The sequence below is a fragment of the Thalassophryne amazonica genome, chromosome 1 (assembly GCF_902500255.1).
Source record: "Thalassophryne amazonica chromosome 1, fThaAma1.1, whole genome shotgun sequence".
NCBI lineage: Eukaryota > Metazoa > Chordata > Actinopteri > Batrachoidiformes > Batrachoididae > Thalassophryne > Thalassophryne amazonica.
In genome coordinates this window covers 96501888-96514659 of record NC_047103.1, presented here as the reverse complement: position 1 = coordinate 96514659, position 12772 = coordinate 96501888, and positions in this window count along the sequence as shown.

The window sequence follows — 12772 nt, the reverse complement described above, 5'->3', positions numbered from 1 at the left end:
TAAATGCACAAATCCGTTTCAGATGATCAGCACAGACCCTTTCTCTTAAAAGGCTTTATTTTACTCAGCATATGGCTTTGTAAACTTGTAGCATCGCCTGCTACATTGATTAGAGGCTTACATTAGTTAGGACATGCTCTACGGTCTTCTCTGGATTTTTGTGGGAGCGTTACATTGCCACCTACAGGCCTGGCATATGTACTACAGCTTTAAATGACGCTTCGAGGCAAAGAATTTGCCTTTCTGTTGCAATTATCACAATAATAAAAAATAGCCACGATTTTTATTGTGATAAACAATATTGTATATTGTCCCATTCCTAGTATATACCAAGTTCAATATAGAATATAAACTCCTATCTAGTACTTTAAATGAAGAGACACAAATCAATTCTGTATTTATGTGTACGTGGTCTATTAGAAAAGAAACCGACCTTTTTATTTTTTTCAAAAACTATATGATTTGAATCACGTGCGATTACATCAGACAGCTTGAACCCTCGTGCGCATGCGTGAGTTTTTTCACGCCTGTCTGGTTGCGTCATTTCGCCTATGGGCCAGACTTTGAGTGAGGAGTGGTTCCACCCCTCCCATCTATTTTTCAGTGTTTAGGAATGGCTCAGAGACTGCCGCTTTGCTTGATCAAACTTCTCTGTTCTCTCACGACGTCCTGGGTCAACAGAGGCTTAAATTTGGAAGTTTTCAGCTCGAAACAGGCTGACGACGGCGGCTCGGAGCGCAGCGCGCCCTCCGGCTCTGTGGGTTGTCCTTAAAGTGACAGTAATCACTCCATAATCTCTCATCAGCCCCTTAAAATTTTCCACCAAAACCGCTGAATTTCTCGAATGGTGTCCACTCGGATGTGCCTTACAGTTTCTGAAAAAAATTTTGATCAAACAAGAGGCAGTCCCTCTGAGCCATTCCTAACAATGAAAAAATAGAGGGGAGGGGTGGACCACCTCCTCACTCAAAGCCTGCCCACAGGCGAATGATGCAACCGACAGGCGTGAAAAAACTCTCGCATGCCCACGAGGGTTCAAGCTTGTCTGATGTAAATCGCCACGTGATTCAAATCCATATAGTTTTGAAAAAATAATAAGGTCGGATACTTTTTCTAATAGACCTCGTATGTGACAATACACCATACTCAGTAAATACATAGCACAGCCTACATTAACTATATCAGTGATCAATCATTGATAAATGTAGCCTTTTTATTCTGGACACTTTACCTATAATATATAGACCTACTACGTCAGGAGTTCTTACATTTGTAAAGTAATTTGCCTGTAAAAATAAACTACCTGGAGTTAAGAGGAGTCAACTTTTTTTTTTTTATTAATTGTATTCAGTGTATTAATAGCCTAGCAAGTAAAACATTTTCTGTTTTACGTTAGGGGCATAAATGTATGTATATGTATATTTTGCCTGTCGAAATAAGCTAACACCATGTTAAAAATATCATTTTATAGTGAATAGATTTTATACTTTACTACGTTCGGATGAACAATTTATACATTTACTTGCCCATCAAAATAAGCGAACTTCGTCAAGTAATTTTTTTCAGTGCACGCATGTGCAGTTACGCGAGGCACCTCATCTCGACGGCGCACCTCATCTTGATCTGCGCACCTCATCTCGACAGAACACCGGGACTTTTCTTTAGCCATGACAAGGAATGAAAGTATTTTCAGACATTGTTTTCTTCAGGACATGTTGATGAATACACTGCAATAAAGAGGTAAGACTATATTTATTGTGTGTGAATTTACACCGCATGAGGACCGCAGCTTTCAGCCAATTAATGGACAGCATCAATTGAGGCATTTCCACTTATGAGGAAAGCCTGTAAAATCCATAATTAGCCGCATCATTGTTTTAAGCCGCAGTGTTCAAAGTGTGTGAAAAAAGTAATGACTTATAGTCAGGAAATTACGGTACAAGAAAACACTTTGTGTTGTAAATATCACTGTTTGAATTTTGTCTTTTCTGACAGAAATTCCACACTTTAGGAGCAGTCAGCCTGACTTCTTGACCTGGACACAGAACACAAATGGACCTTCCTCAGCACGAGTGTTAACCTGAATATGAAAGAACCTCAAATGTCTCCACCCACAGTCATGTTTAAAGGTATAGATCAGGGGTCACCAACACTACAGCTGGAGATCACCTGACCTGCATGTTTTCAATGTATACCTGCTGCAACCAGCTGCTTCATCATGTCTGATGTTTCCAAGCTCCTGTTTGTCCGAGCAAACCTGACTTAGTTCATCAGCAGTGGCTGGAGCAGGAAGAGTTGGAAAACAAGGCAGGGCAGGTCATCTCCAGGAACAGGGTTGGTGATTCCTGGTGTAGAAATGACCACTGTGACTGAGAGAGATCCCTTTGTGCTCTGCATTGACTCACACTTGTAAACCTCTGATATTTACCCTCATAAGAAGGTAGTTCAAAAAGAAAAGAAAAGAAAAATTACTTACTGGAGACATGTACAGGGGAGTCCCAGCTTTTGACTGTGCACAATCGTTCTTCATGGGAAGGATCTCCGCCAGCCCAAAATCACTGAGCTTGATGGTGCGGTTCTTGTGGAGGAAAACATTTGCTGGCTTCAGGTCCTGGTGCAGCACAACACTCCCATCAGGGCATCTGTGGCAGTGCTTCAGCGCCAAAGCAAGTTTCACCAAAACCTGAAGAATGAATTCTTCTGTTATTGTCTTCCTGTTAGGACAAAGAGACAGTTAATACTGCAGACATGACAAAATGGCATATCCTGAAATGATGGTACGTGTGATGAAAGATCCCAAGACAAATCAAGGATGACATATTTACCCTTTCTTAATGGAATATTTGATGAGGCGAGACAGATCCCCACCCTCCAGGGCTGTGAAAAAACTGCGGATCCACGGGATTCCGCGGATTTCATCATGGGCGGGGTGGGGGTGGGGGGGTTTAGTGTTGTACTCTTTAATCGTGATCGTTACTGAGTTTTTAAAATGCTTATCACAAAGCGGTCTTTTTTTACGACATCATGCAAGTTTTATAAGTCCGCGGACACTGATCTGTGTGTTACAGATACAAATCAGTTTCCACGGATCCGCGGAGATTCGCGGAGGAAAATGCCACTCAAAGCCTGGCTGTTACGACATTGTCGTAAGCCGGACTGGTTGGTTGCTGCGGTGACCGCTGTGTGGCTCCTGTGCGAAGCTTAGCTAAAAGTAGCATGTGGTACATCGCACACTTAGAACTTTCAAGTTTTTAAGAATTTTGCAGCATGTCTGTATCACGGAGCGACATCAGACAGAGCGAAGATGGTGAGGAAAGACAGTTTGAAAAAAGTGTGATAAGGACAAGATCCGTGTAATTGTTGCTGGACTTCATGAACACACCTGAAAGATGAACGGGGAAAGCGAACTGGTAAGAATTTTTTTCTCTCTCTGGAAAATAAACATTGTGCTGTTCAAACAGAATTTCAGAAAAGATTATGTGCCTTTTTTTCTTTCATTAATCTAGACTTTCTTTCATTGAAAAAGACATTGTGGCTTTGAATGAATTTAGGTTACATGAATTTACACATCAATGTAATGAGTTTTATTAATATAGGCTTTTTTTTCATGGGAAAAAAAGACACTGTGGCTTTGAGTGGATTTACAGGAATTTACACAAGAATGTGTGGCTTTTTACAATAAGGTATGTTATTGATATTTTACCCTGATTTTTAAAATATTCTACAATCTTTAGCTGTGGTTTTTGACATGGTTTAACAGTCTTTTCAGTCTTCATGAATTTCATGTAGTTGAATTGTTCTGAGTTAATGCATAATTTGGTTTACACTTTAAAGGAAAATCATTCCAGGTCCTACTTCCATGTTGTATTCTGTTATTTCAACATGATCATTGATGGTTCAAATGAAAGGATGAATCTAGGATCATTTAAATATGCACTAATTTTGAGATATGTTCTTCCAGGAGATGTTGAAATGTATCAGTAGATGAAAATTTAATTTGGTTTCTGGGGCCCCACAAGGGCCTAGACCCCAGCTCCATGGGGAGCTGTGCTCCCCAGACCCCCTGCGAATTTTCCTCTGATTTTACAATTTTCATTTTCACAGCCCTGCACCCTCGCAGTACTCCCATCACAATGTAGACCTCTTTCTTATTCTTGTCTAAGAACTGTTCATAACATTGTAAATGTTGGTGGTTGAACATCTTCAGGAGCGCCACCTCTTGGAGGAGCCTGTCCTGTTGACGTGTGGACGTGTCCCTGAAGCTCACCACCTTGCAAGCCAGGATCTATGGATACCAATAGGTTTATTAAAGACAGAAAAAGTCAAATCATTTCCAAAATAAATACACATATTTCAGCATTCATTAAGCTTATTACCTATTTTGTTAATAAGTGCCAAAAAATGGCCACACTAAAGTAAACAACACAAAAATGACAGTTTTCAGACACAAAATTGGAATCGAAAATATGGCATGAGCTTCCTGTCACAGTGTATATTGTACACAGAACAAGTTCGTTTGAACACACTTTCCCATTCAGTTGAATGGGAAAGTGGGTTTAGACGCAATAGCCAGGTGGCGTGTGTGTGTGTGTGTGTGCCTGCCACTTTGATCACACACAAACCAGGGAGAACTGACATTTGCCATTTGGTATGGTTAAGGATGAACCCTGCAAAAACAAAAAGTTGACAGGACTAATATTTGTGGAGAAATTAGCAATCTTGGCTAGCTAATAAACATGCACATTGTGCTGCAATGCACCATGGGAGTTCAGGGTTTTGAGGTTTTAAATGTTATTGTGATTTGTGTTAGTTTAAGTGTTGTTAGCGTTATTGATTGTGTTTTGTAGCACAATTTGTTTAGCCATTTTAGTTAAATCTTATGTTGCTCTTACCATGAGTGACTTCAGTTTCATGTTGGTACCATGACTGAAATATGTAGTGTTTTTAATGTCTTCTGCCACTATCTTTGTTTGTCAAATGAAAAGCACCTGCTTACAGCAACTGTGTGAGGAATGTCAATCACAGAGAAACTGTGGACAGCTGACATTTGCCGTATGGTATGTTTATGTATTTTGGTTCAAGTTGAACACTGCACAAACAGAAGAATGGATATTGCTGGCTATGTTCTGGACACACACGGCATTCTCGCCGGGGGCAGTAAGTCATCTTTATATTAAAGGTGTGAGTGTAGTGAGTGATTTTAAGTTCAATGTAAGTATGTAATATAATTGTAAATATGTTAAAAATACATGGATAACACAAGAAAATGAAAACACTTATTTCCATTGTGGTCCATTTAAAAATCAAACGAATAAATAGAAGTAGAACTAAAACAAAAATAATAATAAAAATAGTATTATAAATAATAATAATCAGGGGTGCGCATAACTGGTACTCATCATGCTCGTGTGTGCTAAAACTCACTGATGCACAGCAGACACCACACAGAGGTAAACACATTTGCTACAATCTGTCATTGCTTTCCTCCTATGAAGTGCTTCCCTTGTGTTTTCTGCTTTGCAAATCCTCTACAACCTATATTCAATTGAATACACCACAAAGATAAGATATTTAATGTTCAAACTGATAAACTTTATTGTTTTTGTGCAAATATTTGCTCATTTTGAAATGTATGCATGCCTGCAAAACAATTCAAAAAAGTTGGGACTGCGCAACAGAAGTTGATGAATGCTCAAAGCACACCTAATTGGAAACAGGTGAGTGTCATGATTGGAATAAAAGGAGCATCCCCACAAGGCTCAGCCATTCACAAGCAAAGATGGGGCAAGGATCACCACTTTGTGAACAACTGTGTGAAAAAATGGTCCAACAGATTAAGAACAATGTTTCTCTGTAGTTCAGTTGCAAAGAATTAAGGGATTCCATCATCTACAGTCCATAATATAATCAGAAGATTCAGAGAATCTGGAGAACTTTCTACACGTAAGCAGCAAGGCAGAAAAGCAACAATGAATGCCCGTGACCTTCGATCCCTCAGACAGCACTGCATTAAAATCCAAAATCATTGTGGAAAGGATCTTACTACGTGGGCTCAGGAACACTTTAGAAAGCCATTGTCAGTTAACACAGTTCGTCGCTACATCTACAAGTTAAAACTCTGCCAGGCAAAGTGAAACACCATACATCAACAACATCCAGAAACGCTACCGACTTCTCTGGGCCTGAGCTCATTTGAAATGGACAGACGCAAAGTGGAAAAGTGTGCTGAGTCCACGTTTCAAATTGTTTTTGGAAATCATGGACGTCGTGTCCTCCGGACAAAAGAGGAAATAGACCATCCAGATTGTTACCTGTGCAAAGTTCAAAAGCCAACATCTGTGATGGTATGGGGGTGTGTTAGTGCCCATGGCATGGGCAACTTACACATCTGTGATGGCACCATCAATGGTGAAAGGTACATCCAGGTTTTGGAGCAAGACATGCTGCCATCCAAGCAACGTATTTTCAGGGATGTCCCTGCTTATTTCAGCAAGACAATGCCAAGCCACATTCTGCACATGTTACAACAGCGTGGCTTCGTAGTAAAAGAGTGCAGGTACGAGACTGGCCTGCCTGCAGTCCAGACCTGTCGCCCATTGAAAATGTGTGGCGCATTATGAAGTGCAAAATACATCAACTGAGACTCCAGACTGTTGAACAACTGAAGTCGTACATCAAGCCAGAATGGGAAAGAATTCCACCTATAAAGCTTCAACACTTAGTGTCCTCAGTTCCCAAACAGTTATTGAGTGTTGTTAGAAGGAAAGGTGAAGTAACACAGTGGTAAACATACCACTGTCCCAGCTTTTTTGAAAATATTTCAAAATAAGCAAATATTTGTACAAAAGCAATAAACTTTATCAGTTTGAACATTAAATATCTTGTCTTTGTGGTGTATTCAGTTGAATATAGGTTGAAGAGGATTTGCAAATCATTGTATTCTGTTTTTATTTACATTTTGCACAATGTCCCAACTTCATTGGAATTGGGGTTGTATTTTTAGCACGTACAAGCACCATGAGTACCAGTTATGTGCATGCCTGATAATAATAATCGTGTGTATGTGACAGCAAGAACCAAAACAATTTATAAATACATTAAGAAAGTAAATTATCATTAAAAAAATTATGTAATTAACAGCAGATAAAATGGTTGAGTTCTACTTCCAAAAATTGTTGAGGTCTAAGGTTCTAAAAACATTCTGGAAACACACGTCATTCCAACTCATTATACAAGCTTTGATTAATTTATTGCCACTCTTACCACAAAAATGTCAGCAACCTATTTTATAAACACTACCCAATCTCCAGTCTGTTGATCCCCGCGGCCATCACACTAGTATTGATTTAATAGAGAGCAGCAAGCAAACTTTATGAAGGAGTTACATATTTAGGACTATTATGACATTAGAGATAGGATCATTTTGTACTTTTTCTGGAGGACACATCAAGTCTCTTCTTGGCCTCAAAAACTGACTGTGATTACACTAAATGATAAACTTGTAAGAAATTTATTTGAAACTACCACCATCTTTATAATTTAAAGGTAATTATGTGCAGGAGTAGATCCAAAATCAAACACATTCAGACATGAAGACGAGGTGAGCAAGTGCTAACTGTTAGCTTATCACACACCCAACATTCACCATTAAACATGAGTTTAATCATTTGTGTCTAACAACAAGAAACCTGGCTACATTATTCTATCAAATCCAGTCAGACCATCAGGATCCTCATGGGATTACTTTTTGTCCAGAAAGTGATTTAGGAGGTTGCTAATGCTAATGCAAGCTAATGTAACAGAAACATCCCCCACAAAACGTCACAGAAACTCTCTTCATCATCAATCAATCAATCAATTCAATCAATTTTATTTATATAGCGCCAAATCACAACAAACAGTTGCCCCAAGGCGCTTTATATTGTAAGGCAAGGCCATACAATAATTACGTAAAAACCCCAACGGTCAAAACGACCCCCTGTGAGCAAGCACTTGGCGACAGTGGGAAGGAAAAACTCCCTTTTAACAGGACGAAACCTCCAGCAGAACCAGGCTCAGGGAGGGGCAGTCTTCTGCTGGGACTGGTTGGGGCTGAGGGAGAGAACCAGGAAAAGACATGCTGTGGAGGGGAGCAGAGATCAATCACTAATGATTAAATGCAGAGTGGTGCAGACAGAGCAAAAAGAGAAAGAAACACTCAGTGCATCATGGGAACCCCCCAGCAGTCTAAGTCTATAGCAGCATAACTAAGGGATGGTTCAGGGTCACCTGATCCAGCCCTAACTATAAGCTTTAGCAAAAAGGAAAGTTTTAAGCCTAATCTTAAAAGTAGAGAGGGTGTCTGTCTCCCTAGTCTGAATTGGGAGCTGGTTCCACAGGAGAGGAGCCTGAAAGCTGAAGGTTCTGCCTCCCATTCTACTCTTACAAACCCTAGGAACTACAACTAAGCCTGCAGTCTGAGAGCGAAGCGCTCTATTGGGGTGATATGGTACTATGAGGTCCCTAAGATAAGATGGGACTTGATTATTCAAAACCTTATAAGTAAGAAGAAGAATTTTAAATTCTATTCTAGAATTAACAGGAAGCCAATGAAGAGAGGCCAATATGGGTGAGATATGCTCTCTCCTTCTAGTCCCCGTTAGTACTCTAGCTGCAGCATTTTGAATTAACTGAAGGCTTTTCAGGGAACTTTTAGGACAACCTGATAATAATGAATTACAATAGTCCAGCCTAGAGGAAATAAATGCATGAATTAGTTTTTCAGCATCACTCTGAGACAAGACCTTTCTAATTTTAGAGATATTGCGTAAATGCAAAAAAGCAGTCCTACATATTTGTTTAATATGCGCTTTGAATGACATATCCTGATCAAAAATGACTCCAAGATTTCTCACAGTATTACTAGAGGTCAGGGTAATGCTATCCAGAGTAAGGATCTGGTTAGACACCATGTTTCTAAAATTTGTGGGGCCAAGTACAATAACTTCAGTTTTATCTGAGTTTAAAAGCAGGAAATTAGAGGTCATCCATGTCTTTATGTCTAGTGCCTTTAATACCTATGGCATGCTCTAATCTCTGTAATAAAATTTTATGGTCAACAGTATCAAAAGCAGCACTGAGGTCTAACAGAACTGTTGGGTATTTTCTCCTCCAAACATTCTTAAAACCTTTGATAAGACAAACAGAGTCAAGAAACACCAGTGAGACAGAAAGTCAAATTAATCACGCGCGGAGTGCGGCCAGGCTGTACACCAAGGCTACACTAAAGTCTGGCCTGCTTTTCCGCTCTTTTATTAAGAGACGCCCTCATCACATAAACAAAATCTTGTCCTAAGGGTGGGGGTGATGACGCAAGACAAGTTTCTTCCCGTAACATAAACGCATACGTCAATAAGTGCAGCTGTAAGGAAGAACACTTTCTTTTACACAGGTCAGCACATCTCGTTCGTCTGTTGCAGTTATCAGCTGTTCTGCATCTGCCTGAAGTGTCCTGTCCTTCACACTCCTTCACACTAAGCACCACATCACAACAGTCAAAACGTTCTCTTACTCCCAGTCGTTAGAGGCTGCGAAAACAAAGTTATATTATAATAATAAGTACATCCAGCCCTTCATTCCCAGCTCAGATTGACCCCAGAGTGCTAAAACAAGGTTGAATAACACATACATTCTCGGGGTTAGGTGCAAACAGCACAACACCGTTTTCATAAGAAAGAAGACGAAGGTACAAATGTTTAACAGTGATAACATATATATATATATATAAAATCCTTAACATTTCCCACCTGTTTATCACCTGTTAAACATACAGTAGGCATCACCCAGCTTAGTTAGTTAGTTTATTAACTTAATCTATTCTGTCCACGTTTTTATTAATTGAACACCACCAACAGATGGAAGATTCGAATCCAGCTGCTATTTGATCAACCAGTTTATACTCGTCAGGCACTCCTCTGGGGACTCCTATTGCGTCAATATATGTTGGATTTCCTACTCCTTTCCAATCTCTTTTTACTCTATGTCTGGCTATGCCTTTCTGCCAATCCTCAGGAATAAGAGAGGCTGCATATGTCGTAACGTCTTCAGGGGTCATGGGTAACAATAATGATATTAATGCACAATAACCTGACACATTTCGTGGCAGTCTGTCAAAGATTCTGTTATCACCACACCACCACCATACATCACTTCGGCTGACTGGTATAAATGAACCGTTTTTCTGTATTATTCGACTACACCACTTGTCTTATTACTTTTTCAGCTAAAGCTTCATAGGCTAAGAGTGTGTTAACTCATCACGTCAACAGTTCAAGCTTGAACTGGAGTTGTGAGCTTTTCAATATCATCATAATTCTCAGTACAGTCATTATAGTTTTCTCCACTAAGGTCTGACTGTTTCAATGCTTGATATTTTGGCATAGTTTGTTGGAAGGCCAGATTACACTGTACAAATGTATTTGACACCATTTTGCCAACCATTGTTTTGATATAAGGGATCACACAACACATGCAAAGTCCAATCAGAATTAGGGACTATAATAACTGGTGTCACCATTTTCAATAGTAACTGCCAACATGGTCCTGAAGTCAACCAGGACCAGGGATTCCACCGGTTCACGGCTAGGGTGTCTTTATGCATTGCATCACGAAATTTATTCAGCTCTTCCAATGCGTCCTGCATATCCACTGAATGAATGGAGTCTGGGATGAAAGTACAGCATGTTGTGTTCAGCAGAACACAAACTCCTCCCTGTGAACCAGTAAGCAAGTCTAAAACCATGCGATTTTGCATCACCATGGTACGTAAAGCATCTATTTCAGTGTTTTGAGCTGCTACTATTTTTTTAGTTACATTCGTGAACAGACCCAATCGATAATTCAGAGTTTCAATCATTAATGAATTTTTTCCCACTCCTATCCAGGGGAACAATGAATGTGCTATTTTATCTCCTACAGGACCACAATTTTTGGTCCTTTAGTACATCCGGAGCCCCACATGTGATCATGTGGGTAACACATCTGGGTATATCAATCTCCTCCGTCTGGTGCTGCCATTCTTCTCTGTGGAGGTCCTACCACATATGTATGGTCAGTCACTGGGTAGGTGCACACACACCACCCCAATTTGGTGGGAGACTCATGTACAGTCTGGAACCACAAAGCCAATAGATGTCATCATACACGGAGTACCATTTACAGGTGGTAGCAAAAACTTACAACATAAGCACATGATTCATCGTTCCCATGGACAGGAGCCTGTATAATTAAATCCCCGTCCAATTGTGATGAAGTATAAGTACCATCCACATATTATGTTTTGGCTAGGCTTAATTATTGATAAACATACGTTTGGGTACACAGACGTTTCTTAATTTTACCTACAGTTTTATCCCTGTCCCGTAAAAGCAATTGGGAATGGCCGTTGTGATGACAATTTAACGTGAGATATTTTTGGCGTTTCCCTTCAGTCTAGTCAATGGAGCAGCACTTGGGCCCGCTTGTCGTCCTCTGTTGAAATCCCTATCATATAGTGGTTGCACGAGGCAAGTGGTGTTAAGAACTGCCCCGAAATACAGTTTGATTATGCCATCCGTATGATAAGACATTCTGTCACCTAGCAGGGTACGGTTTAGCCGTCAGAGCTGGGTGTGTGAGGATATAGGTATTTGCGAACAAACATAACAATTAGAACGTAATTCCATAGCCAATAAATGAAACATAGCTGTACCACCATATTAGTATGGTATATATGAGGGTGTCATCTGGTCTCGTTCACATTATGAATAAAACCTCTTCTGACGTTGCTTGCGTTGTTCTATGGCTCGGTCCACAGTGAGCTGCAATTCTTGGGTCAACCACCAGGCAGGAATCCGGGAGCACGAAACACACTAAGATCACAACGCAACCGGCTGCCCTACCACAGTCCGGCAGCGGCGGCGCTGAGCACGCCGCCTCCCGGGTCTGCTGTAGTTCAGTCATGATTGCTAGGATACAGTGTTGTTAGCCACCTCACCTAATAGTGCAAGGATCTCCCTGCTTCACTGGCATTGAGACAATCTATTGCTAATTAATAGACTCCCTTTGTAGCCAGACTTCCCCTTACACTGTGGAGGCCGCCAACACACGCTATATCTTACAGTGATGTATCCACGTTGATCTCTCCGCTATCTTTACTGCAGTTGGTGTTGTTAACAGCACTTGGTATAGACCTTCCCAACGAGGACTGGACTCTGATGAACACCCAGTCTCCTGGCTAGACTACTGGAAGGCCGTCCTGTGGAAGATCAAAATTATTCGGCAGTAAATGTGTTTAAGTTATCTCTTTCTGTGTTAATGTCTTTTTCATAAAATTTGCTAATGTTTGTTCCTCATCTGCTGTTTTAGTATCCATGTCAAAATTGGTAGACGATATGGTCGTCCATAAAGTATCTCAAATGGTGTTAACCCTGATGGTGTTGGTGTTATTCTCATATACAATTTTACTAGGTCCAAACATTCAATCCAGGTTCGTTTTGTCTCTTCTATACATTTCCTTAATCTTATTTTTATTGTGCCCTTTGTCCTTTCCACTAATCCGGCACTTTGTGGATGATAAGCACAATGATTTTTGAGATTAACCTGTAGCGCTTCTCCTATGTATTGCACTATTGTATTAACAAAATGCGCTCCATTATCTGAATAGACTGTTTCTGGTATTCCAAATCGTGGGATGATGTCTTTGCATAATGCTTTAGCCACTGTAAGTGAATCTGCATGTTTTGTAGGGAACAAT